This window comes from Echinops telfairi, unplaced genomic scaffold, assembly GCF_000313985.2.
Source record: "Echinops telfairi isolate 266 unplaced genomic scaffold, ASM31398v2 ScPeMD7_12;HRSCAF=54, whole genome shotgun sequence".
Lineage (NCBI taxonomy): Eukaryota > Metazoa > Chordata > Mammalia > Afrosoricida > Tenrecidae > Echinops > Echinops telfairi.
The window spans coordinates 6,312,323-6,318,583 of NW_022103909.1; the positions used below are offsets into that span (position 1 = coordinate 6,312,323).

General features: G+C 60.1%; 1 protein-coding gene across 1 annotated transcript in view; it reads left to right on the forward strand.

The window, feature by feature from the left end:
- Window positions 1–6,261, forward strand: part of HDAC7 (histone deacetylase 7) — a 37,143-nt gene that overhangs the window by 815 nt on the left and 30,067 nt on the right. The window lies entirely within an intron of this gene.

Below are 6,261 nucleotides of genomic sequence, written 5' to 3' on the forward strand. Positions count from 1 at the left end.
GCGGGGCGCCCACATCCGCCCACCCCAGGGCAGCGACAGGCCCGAGGGAGGGAGTTGGAGGCCCGCGGGCCGCCAGTGCGCGGGCCCCAAGTCTCATCGCCCCGCTAGCCCAGGAGGACGAGCAGGGGAAACCGTAGAGAGGGACGGCGCTGCGGCCCGGGGAGGGGGCGGTGCTCGGGGACGAAGGTTTGGAAGCGCCAGGGCGCAGGCCAGGACCCACTGAATTGGGGTCAGACATGTGGGGCTGGACATCAGCGCCCCCATCCCGTGGAGTGGAGCAGGGCCCTACCCTGTCCCCGCGGGGGACAGCTGGGGGAGGCGCCCCCCTGGAGGGAGAGTCCCCGGCAGAGAGGTTGGGCTGACCACCGCCCACCCCCAACCCCTTGCTCACCCATGGGGTGGAGAGACACCTGTGCCCAAGTGTGCTGTTAAGATGCTTGCAGGGGTGAGGGAAGGTGAGGGACCGCAGACCATGCACTAAGGGGTGGGGGACAGGATGTGTGCCCCAGCCCCACAGGCCTGGGGTCTGTTGGTTGCTGGGGTGTGTGAGAGTCAACTGCCGATCTGGAGGCTAAGCTGGGCTCCCTGAGTTCAGTTTCTATGCTTTGGGGCCCAGGTGGAGCCCTTTGGGGCCTGCAAGCCACTGATAGGCCTCAACTCTTGCCTTCCTTCATCCCACTGGGTCTAGCCTCAACCACCACTGCTCCTCCTGTCCAGCATACCCTTTCCCTTGACATGGTCCGCTTTGCCTGGTGTCCACCCCTCTCCACACCCCTGTGCCAGATATGCTGGGGGCCCAGCATAGCCTGGCGGTTTCCAGGGTGAAAATGGGACACTGGCCTTCAGTGGGTGGCCCTGCCGGGGACTCAGCATCTTGGTTTGTCCGCCTCGTTCCTGGACCTGCACCTGGACCTGTGCGGACCTCCACGCTGGTGCCCAGTTCCCACACTGTGGTAGCCCACTCCTCCCCAACAGGACCAGGCCCTTGCTGTGGCAGGCTTCTCTCCTCGTCTCATGCCATCCTTCTCATGGGTACCCAGCTCCCCCCTGCCCCACCCCCCACCCCCTCCTTGCTGCTCTGCAAACCATCACCTCAGTGCCCCTAACGCTCTGTCTTCTGTCCCCTGCCCAACCCAGTGTTAAGCTCTACCCTGCCCTATAAGGTTGCTGTGTTAGGACCCTGGTCACTGCAGTCGCTCCTGAGGGTAACTGAGGCACAGAGCAGCACCCCTATAAAGTCCCCGGAAGAACCCATCTTGGAACCAGCCCCCGGACCTCTGAGAGGCCTCCTTTGTCTTTAATCCCTTGATGTTCCTTGCTGGCTGGCTGGCTGGGCCAGGCTCAAGGGCAGACTCAGAATGACCTTTGGGTGTTAGTAGACTGGCCAGAGCCGGGTTCTCCAGAGGCTTCGATGCCCCTCAGCATGAGCCTGCATGGAGGAGGTGACACGCTGACCGCTAGGTCCTTCAGCTGGGCTCCCAAGGTTGGAAAGTTTGCGTTCCAGGTCTTGTGTTGACCCTTCCAAGACGCTCAGCGGGCCACTCCCCTTAGACACTGCTGCTTCGTGTCCCCATCCATAAAATGAGGTGGGGGGCGGATCCCAAGCACACACTGTCTGGAGTATTTATGAGGAGAGGTGATGATTATAAAAAGATAACTCTATGGAGTGTGGGCACTCTTGTGCAACACCCCCCCCTTACACACCCATTCACATACACACACGGCCGTTCACATACACATAGACACACTTCCCTCAGGAACACCTCAGTTTTGTGGTTTGGGGCCATGAGTTAGAACGTCCCCTCGATCCTAGGGAGAGCCCTGAGGAGTGAAAAGTCATGTGTGCTGGGGAGAGGAGGCCTTGTAGATGTCACCTTGCTGTCGCAGAACCTGGAAGGCAGCGACCTGTGTGACCTCTTTTACCTTCTTTCTCCCGCCTTTTATTACAAGCCAGCGTTTTTGAAGGCAGCAGAGGAGGAGTGAATGTGAGCGCCCGGGACACCCAAGCAAGGGAATGGCCAGGGCCATTTTGAGCCTGGGGGAAAGGAGGCCGTGAGGGGAGGCCTGGGCAAGGTCCCTGAGCCAGGTCAGGGGAAGAAACTGCCCCGAAAAGGAGCACTGAGGGACCAAGGGAATGAGAAGGTCTGGTTCCAGGCCTGGCCAGTTGTCAGACTTGGGGTTCAGGGTTCCAGTGGGGTATTGCTGATGGAGGACTAGAGCCAGACTTGGGGGGGGGGTAGGGGAGGGAGCATCTCCCCACCCCCAGGCTCCTGGGACTCTGTGTTTGTGTATATTGGATTTGTTCACTAGATGGGGCACTTCCTCAGGGGCAGGAAACTTTGATTTCCTGTGGTGGGGAGCGGGGATTGGTAGGGATTAGGAGTCAGGGGCTCAGCTCTGGGCCATTCCTGATGGTGCTGCTTGGAAGGAGCCCTGGCAGCGGTCCTGCATCCAGCTGCCCTCTGTAACCGAGTGGAGGCCCAAAGGGGAGCGCTGGTGAGAGGCTCAGCTGGAGACTGGGGGAAGAAGGCATGAGGGCAGTGGGCTTGGGGGCAGGAGGGGGGCAAGCCAGCAGGAAGCCTGGTCAGCAGGTGACCCTGCCGGGTATTGTTTCCCTGTAATATTTTCCCTGTTTCTGTGGTAACCTTCCCTGGAGGACCCAGGCCTTCAGGCTGCAGGAAGGTGCCCCCAGACAGCTCTTTCCTTTCCTTAGAGGCCTGGGTATTAGAGGAGGTGACCCCCAATCTTGCCACCACCTTTAACCCTTTGGGAGTCTTAGGACCAAGGCCTGGGGATCTCAGACAGTGGGCCCAGCAAGCACTGACCTAGGGCCCTTCTCTTGGCAGGGGTGAGGAGAAGGTTCTGGGGAGTGCTCCATGCAGTTCTCTAGGCTTAGTCTGCCTTCTCTTTTCCCTTTCATGGTCTCCACTGCCCTCCCCCACCACCCCACGCCATTCCCCCCACACCATTCCTCCCACAGAGGAGGTGGGCTGTGAGCTGCCCAGGGCAAGGGGTGGGGACGGCTGAGGTCCCAGGGGTATTTCTATCAGCCTTGGGTTCTGGACTGGATCCCAGAGGCAAAATACATTTAGTGGAGGAGCCCTGGTGGCTCTGTGGGTTAGGCATTGGGCTTCCAAGGCTGAAAGTTCAAATCTGTTCCCATCAGCCAGCCTCTCCGAGGGAGGAAGGTGAGGCGGCTTTGTGTCCCTGTAATGATTCACAGACAGCCTTGGGAACCTGACACGGCCGCCCTTCTCGGTCCTGTAGGGCCGAGAGGAGTGGAGATGGACCGAGGGCAGCAGGTGTGTTTGGTGGTGGTGTGGGTTTCCTGTTTGGTGTGGTTATCTAGGTGGCCGGGTGTGTGAGCACTGGCTGTGTGGTGGATGAGTGTGTGTGTTTCTGACCATTTATGATGCCCGTGGTCCCCAGCTTGTGCTGGGTGTTTTAGGCATCTGTACCCAGCGAGCATAGATGTGTGTGACGTGTGCTGTGCACTTTCGAACCTCACTGCCCTGTTTCGGTGACCGACGAAGATGGCACCATGCCTACCTGCGCAGGGGTTGCTTTGAATAGAAATCCACTGGTGGGTTGGAAAGCACCCGCTCCTCGGCCCTCAAATGCCAGTCCCTGGGCCATTTGCTCCCAGGTTGCCTGGGTAGTATGTTAGAACCAAAGACCCTCTCGGTCCAGCTCCATGGGCAGCAGTCAGAAGCTGCAGGGTGGGCTATGGGCCTCTGGATCTCAGCATGTGCCTTTAGAAGACCCTGGTGTGCCCCCTGTTTCGGGAGCCCCGGTCTAGGGCAGCTTCTTCGCCCTCTCTCTTGAGGAAACACACCGATAGAAGGTCTTGCCCAAGGTCACAGGGATCTGAAGAAACGGAGAACTAAGACAAAACCCAAGAAGCCTTTCAAGCCCTTCCCAGGGCTTCCCACTCAGGCAGGCATCCCGTGTGTGTGCATGTGCACGCATGTCCACCCTCCGCATGATGAAATGCACAGATGGGCTGCTGCGGAGGCTGATCGGGGCCTGCCCTTTCCCCCGGGTCCCAACCTTCCTGACCTCGCTCTTCCTGTGACACCCCGCTTCCTGCACTCCGAGGAAAAGCCCGGGCCTGTAGAGCAGCAACCCTCAAAGTGCTGTTGGCAACCAGGGGGCCCCATGCGCTAAGCCCAGCCCTGTGCCCAGGTGATCCATCTACTGGAGACTCAAGTCTGAGCCATTGCTGTGGGGCCACATCCTGGGCACAGGGACCGGAGGAGCCTCTGTCCAGCAGAGGACTCCCACTGTGGTGCAGGAGGAGGCACAGAGTAACATGTTCGCAAGTAGAGACGGGACTCTAGGTATCTGGTTGCACTTTGTGATAAACCCGGAGAAGGAAATGAGCCAGGCTCAGCAAGCACTAGAGACCGACAAGGTGGCACGTCTTTAGCTAAGGTGGCCAGGGAAGGTGACATGAACGCCCTCCCTCGACTCCCCAGACTCCAAGTGAGCCCTCAGAGCCTGCTAAGCTATGCCTGGCAACTGCCTGCGCCCTGATGGGGGACCAGGGCTGACCAAGGGAGCTGAATTGCCAACCTGCCTGGCACAGACCGCAGGGTTTCCTCACGTGAAGCAGTTCCCCCAGAGTTGGCAGAGGGGATGAGAAGCGAGAACTGACCCATGGAGACTACTCGGTGGCTTGGGAGAGCGCCCTTTCCTTTCCAGGGCCTTCTGGGGAGGGCGGGCTGTGGGCAGGAGGCCACCTCTCTCTCCCCAGGAGCTCCAAGCTCCGCCCCATTCCTAACCCTCCCACCTCATTCCCTTCCTCCCATCTCCCCACCTGGGGGACTACTGTGCCAAGTCCCTCCCTTCAGGGCTAGCCTGGCTGCCTCTGTGGGCACTGGAATCTATGTACCTGGCTCGGGAGATTGTGAGGGGCCCTGGGAGACGGTCAGAACCCGAGAGACGGCTGGCTCTCAAGAGAGAGGAGCTGGGGCCAAGAGGACCGGACTCAAGAGAGGACCGGCTGGCCGCACAGGGGCCTGGGCGTGGATGAGAGCTCCAGCACTTTACCTGGGTGCTCCAGGGCCCCTCCTAAGTCTTTGGAATCTGCACCCCACATGGGAGAGACCAGGGCCAGAGGCAGCCAGCTCCACACACACTTGAAGAGACTGCTCCCCCAGGTCCACCTACTGACCTGTCCCTGGACCTCTCTCTCAGGAGATGAACTTTCACATCTGCAGCTTGGGTGCCAAGTGCCTGCTCTAAGCCAGTCTCCTTCAGCCCCTCTCAAGCTTCCTTGGGGGACCCTGGCCTTGCTGTTGCAGGCAGGTGGCTCCAGCCAGCCCCTCCTTTGGAGGCCTGAGTATTTCAGGAGAGCTCTCATGTAAAACAAGAGGCCCCAGCTTCTTGTCCTTCCCACCGCACCATACCAGGGTTGTCATTCCACCCTGGGCTCCTCTTCTAGTTGTGGCATCCCCCTGTCCAAGATTCTCCCTGCCCTCACTACACCTGAAATGCAGGAATGAATGGGTGGGGTCTGCTTCTAATGAGTGGGGGGCCTAGGCTAAACTTGCCATGGTCACCCTGTCTCCCCCTGCACCTTCCCCCGGCCCCCCCAATTATACTGCCTTCAGAGATTGGCAACCCTTGATCTGGAAGCCTCGGGACCTGGAACAACAGCACAACCTCTTTCCCCTTTAAGCGCCCTGCCCAGCTCAACTCTGCAGGGCCCATTCAATTCATTGCAAGGAGTCTGTTTAGGCTCTTGCTGTAACCTCCAGCCCTTGAGGTCCAAGGTCTCCTACCCGCCCCCTTCACCCCCCACCCCCCTCACCAAGCTCCCAGGCTGTCTGGGAGAAGTGGGGCAGGCTGGGAGCTACATGTTCGGAAAAAAGTCCGGGGTGGGGGAATTCGGCGACTGAGCTGTAACCGTCTTGTTTTGCTTGCCCCACAAACCTGCCTGTCCCGGGCATCCGCTGCGCCCTCCGGGGCCGTCAAGTTCTAGAACTGCTCTCAGAATGACAGGCTGGTGGCACCCGGTTGGAGCAGGGGGTGAGGGGGTGAAGGGGGAGCCCCAGGCAAGGGAGAGCTGGAGGGTTAAAAATAGCAGCAGCCCGGTTTCGGTTAGCAAATGTGGAGGCGGGGAGCTGGGGGCGGGGCGCACGGCGCGCGGGCGGGCGCTGTTTGCCGCCGTCTTGTGCTTCCCCCAGTCCCAGGGGTGAGTCACGGCGGAGCCACTGGTGAGGTGTGCTTGGCACTGCCCCCCACCCCGCCCCACTC